Raw genomic sequence first — 16,871 nt, 5'->3', positions numbered from 1 at the left:
CCGCGGCTGGTGGGCGGAGCCAGGCGCAAAGGGGGGTGGGCGGAGTTGGTGGCGGAGGGCGGGACCGGCGCAGGGAAGGGGTAAAAAGGAGGGGAGACTGGGAAGAGCGAGAGGGCGAGGCCTAATTAGGACCCAGAGCATCTATTCTGGTCAGGGGTATGTTCCTTTTAGCTGGCGCATCTCACTGTTTTTGCCCCAATTCCGATTTGATTCATTTCTCTGGGTTTCTCAAGGATACACCCCAAACATCTTGCACAGCCCTTTGAAGTAATACTAACTGCCTACGCTTCACTCTCTAGTTCTGTTTATAATTATTGGTTATATTTTCCCCCCCAGCCACTTGACATTTGTAGCCACAGTACTAGGAATACCTCTGGAAATTCTTGTTTCATTTGGATTGTGGACAAGCTCCTCACTACATTTTACAATAATTATGTCTAATTACAAAGAAAATAATTACTGCAGTGAGAGCTCTCAGTGCACCAGATTCAGTGCCAGCTGTTCAATTGGGTAACCTGGCAAACTAGACAAATTATGGTGCATAGAAAAGTACTCGAGAAAAGTTTGTTTCTTTCCCTCTTGACACCCTTTCCTCTCAACCTGTACCCAAGGCCCTTACTTCATTGTAATTTGACCTCTTCATGCATCTCTATTGTGTGTATACCATTAACCTTAAATTTTGTCTATAAATATCTTTCTTATGACCATATACAGCTACTATGTAATGATTTTGCTTTTGACAGAAATTATCGAGATGTGTCATATAATGAGTTTTTGGAGACTAAAACAAAGAATATAAAGAGAATGTTGAATAAAGGAGCCTTAATCCAAATGAACATTAATCCAAATTAAACTTGTCTTTTAATAGTTATTCCTCTTTGTGTATAATTTTAAATTTCACATGTAATAAACTTACATGATTTATTTTCAAACCATTATATCCTCCCTAAATTTAGTTATTTTAAATGTGTAAAGACCATTTATTGTTGAAACCTAAAGCCAAATTCTGTGAACAAGAGAGGTTATTATAGAATTTTATGTTCATTTGCATTTATGAAAGACTCACAGTCTAATAGTTCAGAAGTAACAGGACAACAAAAAACTAAAACATTAAAATGTTAAGCTAGGAAGAAACTTTGAAATTATTTCATTATATTTCTCATTCTCATCATCTTCACTTCTATGCCCTCCCTATTCCCATCCTCTTGTATTTTATTAGAAAAAATCTTTCAGAAAAAGTCATTGCATCCTTTTAAAAAAATTGTCACATTTTAAAATGGGCTCGAATTGTTATACTTTAAGATGGTCTCTTAATTATGTAACCAACCTTAATCTCCAGTCAAACTCCCAATATCACCACCCCACTTCCTCTGACATTTTTGTGAAAGAGCAGCCCATAACACACTGTGCTGGCTTTTACACAGTGGTTATCACACTGTATTGAAGTTCTCTTTATTTGGCTGACATCCCAACCCAACTGTGAGTCTATTGAGAACTGAACTATGTCTCTATTCTCTCTCCTCTCGCTCGCTCGCGTGCGTGCACGCATAGCAAGTACCTTATACATAGTAAGGGCACTGGGTTTGATAGCTTTCTTTTGCTCCCCCAGATTCACTCTCCATGCTTCTCCATCTGCTTTCTGCCCTGGGGGCTAACCTGTATGGCTGACATCATTGAGCTCCCAGCCCTCTGATTTCTGGTTGGGTCTGACATACGAACACCCACCAGGAGATCATCTGAGGGAGAAAGGAGTGTAAGGTCAGGCTATTTATTCCCCTGGTTCCCTTCTTGTGAGGTCACCTAGGGCCAAACTCTCCTTCCTGCTCCTTGTCTCTTTGGACCTAGGGACAGTGACTACTCTGCTTTTCCTTAGATTCTTCTTCTATTCCCTATGTTCCCCTAGACCTCAGCCCTCCTCAAATGACCCTACATTCAAAAAGATTTCCTATTGGAACCCTGACTAAGACACACATAAAGGTTTGTGGGAGGAGGAGGAATAATATCAGAAAAATCTCTGAGGTTTCCCCTCAATTTGAAAGGGAGAGGGCTAACAATTATTATTGTATGACTCCAATAATATCAGACACATGTAAGTAGCCTACATGTCTCATTAGGTATTTTTTTCCACTTTACAGGTCAAAAAACTGAGGTTCAAAGGGTTGAAGGGAGTTACCCTAGGCCAAACAGAAAATCTACATTCTAACCCAGGCCTTTATAACTGCAAAGCCAAGCCTTATTCTACTGTAAGTCAGTCAATAAATATGTACTGAGCACTTTGTATGCCAGGTACTGTTCTAGGTACTGGCGATTCAGCAGTAAAGAAAACAGGCAAATAGTAAAAATTCATGCCCTCATGAGGTTTACATTCTGTTTGAGGAAACATATAAGAGAAATAAGTTATTAATCAATAATGTTAGGTACTGAAAACTGGTGAGGGAGAAAAATAAAATATTAAAAGGAAATATAAAGTGGAAGGGATGAAATTTAGATAGGGTGGCTAGCAAAGGCCTTAACGAAGGGCAATTAAGGAAGTCGAGGAGAGAGCCATGCCGATAGCTGTAGGAAGAGAACTGTGAAACCAAGGGAATAGTAACTACTAAGGACTGACTCCAGTGTGCCTGGTGTGTCATCTGTTAGTGAATAAAAGGAATTGTTTTTCTCCTGAATTACTCAGGAAAAAAGTCTCAAGACTCCTAAGACCCATACCAGGGCTGGCCACCAGCCTCTCACAGAGGTATCTCGTGTTAGGCTCTCTTCTGCACTCTGTGGACATTGCCATCCCTTGCAACAGCAAGAGGGCTCACTCACTGGGTCTGAGGTGATGGATGCTGGCCTGGGAAGTTCTGCACGTGCGTGGCACGATCTCGCATGAACACCTGTGGGAGGTCATGCCTGATCTCTGCTTCTGCAGAGATCCTGAAGAGATTGAAAAGGAAAAGCAGACCGTTGCTGAAAAGGCTATGACCAAGGAGGAATGAACTGCTCCAGTTCTTGAGTTCACTGCTGCTCATCCTGAAGTCACAGGCTGGTCTGAAGTGAAGAATTTTAATGTTTTTCATTTATCATTGTAAAACCAAGGACAATTTTATAACTTTTTTGTACACAGCTGTTACATGTATGGCAATCTATCTTTAAGTAGGGATACATTACTCTAAAAGAAATGAATCCTAGATAGTTTTTCCTTCAAGTCAAACATCTTGTTGCTTAAAACAAACAAAAAAAGGAAAATATAGACTATACATAAGAGTAAAATGAGGACTCAAGCTTGTACGTAATAAAATATTAATAAGTTGTGTCATTTAGAAAATGCTGTAGTTCAAATTAATACGTGCTGGAGCTCAGCTAAACAAAAATGCCTTCCATTTTGCAAAATCCAAACTCCTTATACATCAGTTATAAGTAGAAAAACAGTTTCTGTTTTATACAAAGGTAAGTTCCAGAACAAGCTGAAGATTTCTCAAAACACTGCAATGACTGGTTAAGACACTCAGATACAGAACTAAAGTAAAAAAAAAAAATCAATACTGAGAACCTGGTAAACTCTACCAGTTAAAACCTTTCCATGGCCAAACTTTAGTTACATTAATATAAGTAACTTAAGCTCTATAAACTAATCTATGCTATGCTTTCATAATTTATCTTTTTGTATTTCTGGGGTTTTGTAAATTTCTTTTTATTCTAGCCTATGGTCTCTAAATAATTTCTGATTTGTCTTGATTAAACTAAGCAGAAAAAAACTTATTTACTTCTAGGCCAGGAAACTTAACGAAATAAGAATACCCCTAGACAGATCTATAGTGGGAACAGCATTAACACTGCTGGAAAATTAGACAATGAGACCTAGGGCAACAGGGGAAAAAAGGGGGAAGTATATAATTAATAGATAGATTGAAGCTGGAATAAAATTGAGCTATCCTTAAACCAGTCTTAGCCTGAGATAAGTTCAAATCTAACTCAAATCCAACTTCAAAGAGCTTACATAGATGTAGGTTTTCACTAACAGTTTCATGAAAGTAGTGTACTGACACAGCACAACTTTCTAAAAACCTTCTTTACCCATCTTTCTCCCTTAAGATTTTTTTTCATCTTTATTGAAATATAATGGACAATTAATTGCTTGTATTTACATTGTACAATTAAATGGGTTTTATTCCACTTACAATTGACATACAATAATATACCAGTTTCAGTTGTATAGCATAGTGATCAGAGATCCACATAATTCGCAAAGTAATCACCCCAATAAATCTAGTAACCCTCCTTCCCCTTACATATTTATTACATTATTGACCATCCTCCCCATGCTACACTCTACATCTCCATGTCTATTCTGCAACTATTTGTACCTCTTAATCTCTTTGCCTGTTTTTGTCCCCCAAGCCCCTTCTCATCTAGTATTCCACTAAATATTCTCTGTATCTATGAGTTTGTCTGCTTTTCTTGTTGTTGTTGTCAACTTTGTTCTTTAGATTCCACATGTACATGAAATCATGTGATATGTGTCTTTTTCTATCCAACCCATTTCATTCAGCACAATATCCTCTAGGTCCATTAAGGCAATATCTTGTTCCATCCCCTTCCTTTTAGTCTGTGTGTATCTTTTAATCTGAAGTGAGTCTCTTGTAGGCAGCATATGCAAGGGTACTGTTTCCTTATCCATTCAGCCACTCTATCGTTTGATTGGAGCACTTAATTCTTTTCCATTTGAGGTTCTTGTTGATAGGAATATAATTATTACCATTCTTTATTCATGGATTTGATACATGTTTTTTCTTCTTAAAGAAGTCCCTCCAACACTTCCTGTAATACTGGCTTGGTGGTGATAAATTCCTTTAGCTTATTTTTGTCTGGGAAGCTCTGAATCCGTCCTTCAACTCTAAATGATAGTTTTGCTTGATAAAGTATTCTTGGTTGTAGATCCTGGGTCTTCACCCTGTCAAATATTTTTTGCCAAACCCTTCTGTCCTGCATAGTTTGTTTTGAGAAATCAGCTGCCAGTCTTATGGGTGCTCCCTTGTAGGTAACTAACTGCTTTTCTCTTGCTGCTTTTAAGATTCTCTCTTTGTATTTAACCTTAAGCATTTTCATTATGATGTGTCTTCGTGTGGGCCTCTTTGAGTTCCTTGTTTTAGGGACTCTCTGAGCTTCCTGGGGATGTATGTCTATTTCCTTCACTAGATTAGAGAAGTTTTCCATCATTATTTCTTCAAATAGCTCATCAATGTCCTGTTTTTTTTTTCCAGTACCCCTATGACACGGATGTTTTTACCTTTAATAGTGTCCCATAAGCTCATTAAATTATTATTATAGTCTTGGCTTTTTTTTCTCACCATTCTGACTGAGTGTCCTTGGTTTTCCCATCCTGTATATAGGTCATTTGATCTTCTTCTTTATTCACTCTGTTTCTTCCATTTAATATACTTCTCATCTCAGGTAATGTGTTCTTCATTTCTGACTGGTTCCCTTGTATAATTTCTATTTCCATTTTTATGTTTTTCATCTCTTTGTAGAAGTTCTCACTGAATTTATCTACGCTTCCTATAAGTTTGTCGAGCATCTTTATAACCAGTGTTTTGAACTCTACATCTGATAGATTGCTTGACACCATTATTTCTGAATCTCTGTTCTGTTCTCTTATATTATTTCTGCTTCTTTGTCTTCCCATTTTGGCTGCCTTTCCGTGTCTGTTTCTAGGTACTAAGCAAAGCTCCTGAGTCTCCCAGTCTTATTAATGCAACTTTGTATTGTAGGTGTCCAGTGGCACAGTCCTGAGAGTGGTTCGGCTGTAGGCCAAATGTAGCCCCAGCCTGTGCCACTCTGGGGCACCTTTTAAGATTCAGCAAGTAATCCACAGATGCTGTGCTTATAGTTGCCTCAAAAGGCCACATCAGAAACTGAGGCCAGCTGCCACCATTGTGAGTCTAGGCACTGCTCTGCAAGAGGCACCTGACTAAGCGAGGACACACCTGGATGTGGGTTGCGTGGGGCCGCAAATTGGGGAAGGCGCAGTTTCAGGGAATCCTCTGTGCAGAGTGACCTCTGTAATCCAGTTTGATGACGTCTCTATGATGGCGCTGCCACCTCTGCACACTGGGAGTGGGAAGGGCTCAAGAGAGGAACAATGGATACCTCCAGCACTTCTGTATACAGCGAGTCTCGCCTAGGCCCTCCCACAACAATGTCTCCCTGTAAGTCCTGGTGCCTCCTGCATGCAGCCAAATGGGCACTAGTGCGCAGAGCGAGCAGGTCCATCACCACAAAAATTTGCTCGCAGACACGGACCCTTTCAGAGGCGTCTGCTGCTGCCACAGCCTCCATCTCAGCCTCTCCAGACCGCCCTACCTTCTGCCATTGCAGGATACTTTCTTGGATTTCTGCTTATTTATAGCTTGTTCATCTAGATCATAGGCGATTTTTCCTTGCTGCTGCTCCTTGTTTCCGTCACAACTTTGATTTGGTCACCGGAGAGATGAACAGAGCTTCTATCATCCACGCCATTTTTTCCCCCCAAACTGAATTTTTTTTAATGTGAATCAAAAGTAAGAATATTGAAAACATACATAAACATAATTTGTTACTTTCTGTCTGCATAATCAATTGCTGTATAACAAATTACCCCAAAACTTATCATCTTAAAATAACACATGTATTATCTCATAGTGTCCATAAAATAGGAATCAGGGCCCTCAAGCCCAGCATCTCTGAATGGCTATAGTCAAAATGTTGACCAGAGCCACATTCACCTCCATGTTTAATTTGTAAATTTAGTGTAATCCCAATTTTTAAAAACTCTCAAAAGAATTTTTTATGGAATTTAATGAACCATCAAGTTCAAATAGAAGAGAAAGTACGTGAAAAGAGCCCATAAGTTTTTTTTAAAGAACAATAAAGAGAAACTACCAAGTTTTTTAAAAGAAACTACCAAGTTTTTTTTTAAAAAACTACCATTTTTTTTAAAAGAACAATGTAGAGAAACTACCAAGAGTCAAAACATATGATAAAACTGTGGTAATTAAAACAGTGAGGTATTAACTCAGAAACAGATAAATTAATGTATATATATAAAGAATACCAAGCCAGGAACAGAATCATTTTTATGTGGAAATGTTGTTTATGATAAAGTGACATTTTACATCTTAGAAGAATGAACCACTAAATAAATTGTATTGGGACAACTGACTAATAAATAATAAACAAATAAATAACATTATATCTCTGTTTATATGCCCTTATTTCAGTCTTCTTTATACTGCAAGCAATCGAAGACCTAGCCCAAACTGCCTTACACAACAAAGGACTCATTTAACTGCAAGACCCAGAGACAGAGCAGACTGCAGGGTGGCTTTGATTTAGCGGCTCAATACTGACATGAAAGACACTGAAGAGTTTATTTGATTTCTTTCTTTTTTTTTTTTCTGCCTCTGAGTTCTGACTTCTACAATGTCAGCTTCATCCTATGGTTGAATGGCTGCCGAAGTGCTAAGCTTTAAATCTGTACATTGAACTGCCCAAAAGGAGATAAAGCATTGTCTTTCGGTAGCTCCCTTAAAAGAGAAACTGCCTCTCCCAGAGTGCTCCCATAACCACCCTTCTTGTCACTGGCTCAAGCTTTCAGCTTGGCCGTTCCTCAGCAACAATGATGGGGTTACACCTGAATAAATGATAAGTGTGGAAGATGGATGAGAATTCCTTGTTTGGTCTAAAATAGCAGGACCCTCTCTCTGAGAGCTAGGGACAGTGTCAATTTCCACAATGACAACACCAAAAGAAAGAAATATCTATTACACAAAAGAGAAAAGAAACAGCTTCAATGTCTGCTCTGATGATATATTAGAATAAATTCCAAATGACTTAAAGAATCAAACAGTTAAAAACAGACAAACAGAATGCTCTATACTCAAGGAAGCAGAGCAGAAATGCCCCACACCTTAAGTGTGAAAATGGAGGGAAAAGAATAACTTTTCAGTAGAGAAACATGACCTGAGCTAGGTGACCAAGGTCAACATCAATAGTGATATCTGTTGAATGTACCCTTGATATGATGTGATGAGAAGGGTACATTACCTCTGTGATCTACCTCCTCAAAACACAAAACCTTGATCTCATTGTAAGCAAAATATCAGACAAATCCCAGTTGAAGGATATTCTACAAATATCCTAACCAGCGTTCCTCAAAACTGTCAAGAAAACCATCAAAAACAAGTAAAGTCTAAGAAACTGTCACAGAACTGACAAGGCTAAAGAAACATAAGGGCTAAATGTAATAAGGTATTCAAAATATAATGGGAGTCCTGGTACAGAAAAAGGACATGAGGTAGAAACTTAAGGAAATATGAATAAAGTATAGACTTCAGTTAATAATAGTATCAATAATGGCTCATTAGCTATGAAATGTACCATGCTAATAGAAGACATTAATTACAGGGAGACTGAGTTTGGGGTATATGGGAATACTCTGTACTACCTTCACAACTTTTTTGTAAATCTAAAACAATTATAAAATTAAAAGTTTATTTTAAAAAATTAAACACATAAAGACATCCAAGATATGTTTTAGAAGCGAGTATAAGATAATATTTTTATAATCATGAAATAGAAGATCTGCTAAGCAAAATGCAAAATTCAAAAAGCAGAAAGGAAAAAGCTGAACAGATTTGACTACATAAGAAGTAAAACTTTCTTAAGACAATAACCAAAGTTAATAGATACCCAACAATGAAAATGAAAGTATCTGTAACATATATTAAATGAAGGATTCATATCTATAATACATAGAGAGAGAAAGAAACTAATTAGGAAAAGACAGTCCAAATAAACAAATAGGTAAAACATCTAAACTGACAAAATTACAGAAGAAATTCAAATGATTAGTAAACATGAAAAAATTCTCAACTTCACCAATAATCAGGAAAATGCAGATAAAGCAACAACAATGTTTTTAAGTTGTCAGTTTGGAAAAGGGAAGACAGCTATAGAGCATATGACTGACATTGAAAGCAACTTCTGTTTATCAATATTAAAAGTGAAAAATTAAAATGTGTAGTTTCTAGCTTTGCTCAGTGGCAGTATCATAGCCAATGAGGTTTATCCGAGGTGCCATTATTGCCAATTGAAAACTAAAACGTGTAGTTTCTCAGACTTCAGGAAGCCTATGAAAGACAATCTGTAAATTGTGCTGTAAAGCTTAATACAGAACTTAGTGAGGTAGAATGAAATAATTTCTACCTTTGTTTAGGAGAATATCTTATAAGCTTTTTTGGGTTGGGTTGGTGGCACCCAAAGGTTTGTTCTAAAATGAGACAATATATAAGTAAAACTGGAATCAGATGGAAATGTTTGTAAATTCCAAATGTCTTTGGACTCTAGGAAATTCAGTGAAGCACTAAAATAGAAACAGAATTATGTTTCTATACCCTTGAAAGTATCCAGGAAGACACTAAATGGCCTTAAGGCTAGGCATATTTTTAAACTTATGCTAAATTCCTAATCTTTCCTTAAAAATCAAATAATGATAATTAGTAACTAGTTAATGTATATTCTAAGTTTAAGAAGTGGTTATTTTAATAGAAAAAAATATATAGTTGTGCAAAAGTTTAGGCTAGAAGTAAGCCTTTGTTATTCACAGCTAGAGAAAGCCTAGCTTTTTGCATGCAGCCATGGCCAAGTTCCACCATTTACCTGAGGTACCAAATCCTAGGCATGGTGCATAGGACGAAATAAATAGCCTTGTACGTTTTAGCTTATAATGTCATGGCAAGCATCAAATATGGATAGGATTAATTTAAATTTTCTCCACAAATATAAAAATATATTTATGCCCCTTCAAGCTTCAAAAGACAATATTAATATTACTAAAATAAAATGCTAATGTCTTATAACAGGAATTCACTAACCCATACAATTATATAGATTCAGATTATAAACAGATTTAAGAAGGGTTTGATTATTGCTGTCATCATATTTATCTCTAGTATTATCACAGACCATGGGTCTATCACAAGCTCTTTTACATTAAGGAGAAGGAAATTCCAAATATGTTGAAAGCGTCATAATGGAGAATAATCACTTTTCCTCCATTTTACTCTTGAAGACTTCTTCTCCGTGATTAGTATCATCATTCTTAGCATCACTATCATCATTGTCAACACTTACTGAACACTCTCTCTGTGCTAACAGCTTTATATTAATTTTCTTAGTTTTAAATATCAGATTTTTTAAAAAATAAAAATAACTCTGGATGCTGTTATCCATTTATACAGTAATGGCAATTATAAAGCAAGATTTTTTGAGAATAGAATACAGAACATAAAGAGAATTAAAGGGAAGGTGACATGAAAGGTGGAAAACAAAAACTAATTTTTCTTTCTTCATAATTTTGCTTAAGATGAGAACTACATATATGCATAATGCCAGGATGAACCCAAGATGTTTGTTACATTACATTTTTAATTGGCTCCTTTTTATAAATGCCTCAAGGATAGTCATCAGAGAGCCCATTGAATACAATTTCTAACAAGTGCAGAACACTTTGCTAAGTGCTATGAATAATATTTTTTAATTAGAAAAGTAGTCTTCGGTTAAGAAAAATGAGAGGGGTAGCTCCATAGTGTAGTGGTTAGCACGTCTGCTTTACACGACCACCCCGCCTGCATGCCCCGCCTGCATGCCCCGCCTGCATGCCCCGCCCTCCAGCTCTTAAGGGGAAACAGCAATATCCATAGGTCAGAGGTGGAAGTGGGGAGAATGAAAGAAAAAATTAATGGGAAATATAGAAAGTGGAAAGATAGGTAAGAGAAAGTAGTATCACCAGGTATGTATTTAAAACACAATTAATTTTAAACATTTTGATTAAACTTCTAATTAAATCTTGTGATTTGCAAGTAACATTTTATCATGAGCATTTTCATGTTACTAAACAGTCTTTGTAATCTTCCTTGCAATTGCCGTACAGAGCTTAATAATAATTTACTTGCTCTATTTTTAAAATTTAGGTTGTATCCAGTTTTTAACTATTATGTTTAATGTTACAGTGCATATATTTGTTAGAATTTATTTTGTGTTTTAGAATTATTTTCTGGGACAATGTTAATCAACAAAATTAATGGGACAAGAAACATAAGCAGTTTAAGGCTTTCGGCATATTACTGTCAAAAATCACTTTCCGAAAGATATTCTTATATACTCATTTGGAAATATAAATTATTAAAGACTTTTTGGGGAGTAATTTTATAGTATCTTTTGAAATAAAAATGCGTATACACTTTGAACCAACAATCTCATGTCAAGAAATATTTCTAACAAAAATAGTTACACCTATATTCAAATATGGATGTACAAGGGGTTTGTTTTAGCATTGTTTGAATTAGGAAAAAGGGAAATAAGCTAAGGGGAAATAGTCAAATAAATTGCGTTATGGCCATATTATGGGAAGTATAAAGCTGCGAAGAAAAGTTATTTGGCTCTACATTTATTGACATAGAAAGCTCTCTTAGGAAGTTAAGTGAAGAACAAAAGCTAATAGGTGAACAATCATAAAGAATGATTTCATTTATAAAAAAATAAGTAATCGTTTGTTTGAAGAGGCATTCCAGAATCAATAATGATTGATGGTTGCACATTATGAATGTATTTAATTCCACTCAATTGTACACTTAAAATGATTAGATGGTAAATGTTATGTTATATCTATTTTACCCCAATTAAGAAGAATCATTAGAGGTTACAGACCTGTAGTTGAGAGTGCTAGTTGTCACACCAAAGCCATTTCCCCCTTTCCATAGTCATAGAATACCAAATTTAGATGGCTGCATTTCCTAGCCTCCTTTGCCCTTAGAATTGGCGATGTGACTAATTTCTGGCCAATAAGGTGTAAATGGAAGTGTTTGTGGCACTTCCTGGGAATCTTCCTTAAGAAACAACTGATACATTTCATTGGCTAATTCTCGATAGCTTAAAACAGCAATTATTTATTCTCATGGATCTCTGGGGCAGCTGGGGTAGCTGTGCTCTACATTCATTCACCCTGGGGCCCAGGATGAAAGGGCAGTAGGTCACTAGGAGAAGTCTTCTTGGAAGCAACAGTCACTCAAGAGGGCAAGCAGAGCTGTGGAGGCTCCTTAACGCCTAGACTTGTTACTCCTACCTACATGCCACTGACCAAACCAAGTCACAAGGCCAAGTCCAAAGCCAAGAGGCAGGGAAGTATCCTGTATACATGATAAGGCCATGTCAAGGATATGATTGTGGGAATAGGCTGGGGGAGTAAAGCAGTTAGACTCTATAATACACAATTTGCTTAAAGATATTAATTGTCCAAGATTCCATAGCTAGAATGTGTCAGAGCCAGGAATTCAAACCTCAGTTACTAGATCCAAAACTCATGTCCTTTTCATCTAACCACTATGCATTTTTATATCTTTAATTCTGATAAGATAAACTATTCCTCATTACTCACTTTTTTTCATCTTTTCATTGCTATTCTAATGAGTTTATTATTTCAAGTGAACTTTAGAATGATTTTGTCAGATTCCAAAAAATCAAACAAATAAGAAAACAAACTCAATTAAAAAGAGGTAGGATATCTGAATAGACATTTTTCCAAATAAAACTCACAGGTACATGAAAAGGTTATCAACATCATTCATCATCAGAGAAATGAAAAATCAAAACCACACTAAAAGATCACCTCATATCTGTTAGAATGGCTATTATCAAAAAGACACAAGTGTTTGTGAGGATGTGGAGAAAAGGGAGCCCTTGTACACTGTTGGTGGGAATGTAAACCGGTGCAGCCACTATTGAAAACAGTATGGAGATTCATCAAAAAATTAAAAATAGAACTACCATATTATCCAATAATTCCACCTCTGGATATTTATGCAAAGGAAATAAAAACACTAACTCGAAAAGATATATGTAGTCCTATGCCTATGTTCATTGCAGCAATATATATCTATATCTCTATACCTATATCTATATATCTACATATCTGTATCTATATATCTATATATTTATATATCTATATATCTATAAATCTATATATCTATATATATAAAAGAAAGAAATATATTGTCATTTGCAACAACATAGATGGACCTTGAGGGCAGTAGCCTAACTGAAATAAGTCAGAGAAAGAGAATACTACATGATCTTATTTATATGTAGACTATAAAAACAAAAAAATAAGAAACCCAGACTCGTAGATACAGACAGCAGATTGGCGATTGCCAGAGGCGGGAAGGTGGAGGGTGGGCGCAATTGGCGAAGGAGGTCAAAAGGTACAAACTTCATAAAATAAATAAGTCATAGGGATGTAATGTGCAGCATGGTGACTATAGTTAATAATACCGTATTGGATATTTGAAAGCTGCTAAGAGAGTGGGTCTTAAAAGTTCTCATCAGAAGAAAAAAATATAAGCATGTATGTTAACTAGAATTATTGTAGTGATCATTTCACAATATATACAAATATCAAATTGTAGACCTGAAGCTAATATGTTATATATAGATTATATCTCAGTTTAAAAAAAGAAGAAAACCTACGGCCATGCCACCCTGAACAAGCCTGATCCCATTTGATCTCGGAAGCTAACCAGGGTTGGGCCTGGTTAGTACTTGGATGGGAGACCACCTAGGAAGACCAGGTGCTGTAGGCATAAAAAATAAAAAATAAAGGATTGTAAGATGACAAGGTCTTTGCAATCTGTGAGGTCAACCAAAGGTTGCCTCGCCTAAAAAAAATTTTTAATAATGAAATAAAATAAATAAAAATAAAAAAGAAGACAAACTAATAACAAATAAGAAAAAGAACTGAAAATAAACTTATAAATTAATTTGAGAAGGGCTGACATCTTTAAAATGGTTGGTTTTCTCTAAAATGAATATGGTGCAAATATTATTATCAATTTTATTTATGTAAGCTGATCTTGTTATACACAATCCTTTTGTGTCTCCTAGGTATTCGATCATTTCATCTGCAATATTAATAATATAGCCACTTTCTAACAGTTACAATTCTTATTTCTGTTTTCTGCTTTTTTATGTTGGATAAAATTTCCAGAAGAAAATCATTAGAGACAAAAGGTGTAATAATGACACTTAAAAATTTTTTTAAATCACAGTAGAGAAGTGCTCTTCTATACTTTTAAAAAGTTTCTTTTCCTTAAAGAAATTAATATCAGATGTCATTCAACAATTACTTAGTGGTCATTAAGTGATTTTTAATTATCTTTAAGATATCCTTATAACTTTCCTAATATTGAATCACTCTTAGATTTTTGGATAAGTATGATTATTATTTAAGTGTATGGTTAGCATTGCTCTACTAACATTGCTTTAAGGACTTTCAAATCTAGGCTTTAAAATCTAGAAAATATAGTTTTAAATGCCCACTGTTTGGTTTGTGGGAGTGAAACCCTCCTTATAATTTCTTACATTCCCATGTTCTCCGCAGACTTCAAGTTTCTGCTTTGCTCAATTGGATTAGCTGATGAATGGACTTGGCATTTCTTGATCTTTCTCTTCTGGACAGTTAACCCAGTGCAGAACTCATCATTTTCCCCAAAACACCCTCACACGTGGCATTTATATGTAGTATACTTAGCTAAATGGAAAATATAAAATTCCAGGTTAGATATACCTGGCTTAAAAGTCCTTTAACAATTATTGGATCTTCATTGCTTGGACCTCTGCTTTCTCTATTTTATTTCCCTGGTCAATCCCTCCTCTCCCAGATAAAACAAAGCTTTCCTACTTTCTTATACAAAGAAATTTAGCTGTCCTTAATTTATACCCCAAACTCAAGGTTTGGTGTCACTTTAGATATCTAACCAAACCCACCAAGGTGCTCATTCCTCTAAAAAAAAATCCTTCCATGTATGTTAGACTGATTGTCTGCAGTAGCAACTTGAAATTTCTACAGCTTCCAAAAACCAGCATTTATTTATTGTTCATGGTACCTGTCAGAGGCTGCAACTCTCTTCTCTGGGTCTTCTTATTCTGGGAATCAGGCTAAAGAAGTAGCCACTGTTAGGAACGTGCCATTCTCTTGGTAGAGGAAAAAGCAAACAAGTTGGCAGCAATATACACTGCCTCTTAAAGCTTCTGCTTAGAATTAACACACTGTAACTTCTTCTTGTCTTTCATCGACCCAAGTCACATGGCTAACTCAGAAAATGGGATGAGAAAGTATACGTCATTATAGAGAAAAGAATAGCTGGAAACAGTAACATAACATAACATTTCACAATGTAAGAAGAGTCACGCTCCTTATAACTTATTATAAACAATAATTTTATTCCTCCCCCCTTATTCTGGGGGTGGGGGAGTGAGCTGTGAGTATGGGAGGATGCCTGTCAGAACACCTAGAGAGCTTTTCTAATAGACATGACCTCCCTTCCCTGATCTCCACCACCTTCTGCCTTATCTCTGGGCGTAGGGGCAGCTAAGTACGTTTTGCAAAGGTTCCTCAAGTGATTTTGATACTTCCCACTCTCAACTCTTTTGAGAACCACTAGAAAATGGGTTTTGGAGAATGTTGTTACCATATTTTGTGCCCACCATTCCTGGCATTTTAAATACAATGAATCCTCCAATTCTCCATGTTGCAGCGAGCTGTAAAAGACACAAAACAAGTAATAACATTAGCCTTGGATATTTGGCCAGGACTCTCCTTTTGCCAGAGAAGGATTTTACATTGCAATGGTTGCAGGGATTCGCTGCTTTAAATAAAGAAACTATTGGTGAAACTTCTATGGGAACATGTTTTGAAAGCACTAACAAAAAAATAGTGGACATTATTTTAGATTGGGCTGAATTTGTCAATGTGGATGCACTTACCAGAAGTGCTGCATTCAAAGTGCTGGCTTAAGCAGCTGGATATCCAACAGGGTTGGATGGATAAAGCAAATCAGGCTCCAAAACTGGCCCTCATTAAAGAAAGGGGAGATGCCAAAAATCCCTTGGCATATATACAGGAAGGAAATAAAGACTCCTTGCAATAGGAATGCTGGAAGACATCCATTGTGAGTGTCCTGCTTGTATACCCACGACTGTTGCCCCAAGAAGGACTGGAATGATTATCCCTTCCTCAAGGCCTTGGGACCCACACTGCTGAGGGAAATTCCAGCATCTTTAAAAAGAAAAAAAAAAAAAGCTCACTATTTTCTGAATGTTGGAAATTGCTGGTGGGAAATGCTGCAATTGAAATGTATTCCCTAGCTTCATTTAGGGAAGGAGAATCTTTGGATCACATTGGTGAGGTAGCCTCCCTAAACAATTGTGCATGGTTATAATAGGCAGGAACACCAGTTTCATGATCAGATGACCTCACTCTACGAGATCTCTGGCTATGCTTATTTGAACATAGGGTTCCCACTAAAGTCTTACTTGATTTGTGTAACTAAAATAAGCTCGGTGTGATGAACGAAGATCTGGCCCGAGTCAAGACAATAGACTCATGACTCCTCATCCAATTTCCAGAGCCGAATCCACAGATTCATAGCATCTTGCCTGAAAAGGAGACTAGGTACCTTTTATAACAGCAAAAGTTCATTCTTTGACTATTACTCCTAGATATTCCTAAAGGACATTTATTAAGATAATTGTATCCTAGGATGAGAGAAAATATTAGGCTTTTTGGAAACTTTTAGATGCTTGCTTTGAGCTAATTGTAATTTCTGGCACACAGAAATCCTCTGAGACCTACCTATCAGTGTAAAGAATTACCCGAGTCAGGTAATACAAATAAAGTTTGGCCCAGTCAAACTCTAAATCCATTAATTCTGTGGATTTTTTCCAGTTCCTATGTTGAATAGAGTATTCTCAACAACTGGAGAATTCCCACCTTTTCCCTTATTATGGTAAGAAGAATC

General features: G+C 36.3%; 2 non-coding genes across 2 annotated transcripts; both read left to right on the top strand.

The window, feature by feature from the left end:
- Positions 1-9,048: 9,048 nt before the first annotated feature.
- Positions 9,049-9,182, top strand: LOC112483729. Its single transcript, XR_003047730.1, has one exon. It is a non-coding gene; the product is annotated as a U4 spliceosomal RNA (small nuclear RNA).
- Positions 9,183-13,536: 4,354 nt separating this feature from the next.
- On the top strand, positions 13,537-13,655 carry LOC112483726. Its single transcript, XR_003047729.1, has one exon. It is a non-coding gene; the product is annotated as a 5S ribosomal RNA (ribosomal RNA).
- The last annotated feature ends 3,216 nt before the right edge of the window (positions 13,656-16,871 follow it).

The sequence above is a fragment of the Pteropus alecto genome, unplaced genomic scaffold, assembly GCF_000325575.1.
Source record: "Pteropus alecto unplaced genomic scaffold, ASM32557v1 scaffold164, whole genome shotgun sequence".
Classification (NCBI taxonomy): Eukaryota; Metazoa; Chordata; class Mammalia; order Chiroptera; family Pteropodidae; genus Pteropus; species Pteropus alecto.
This window is presented reverse-complemented; position numbering and strand designations above follow the sequence as displayed.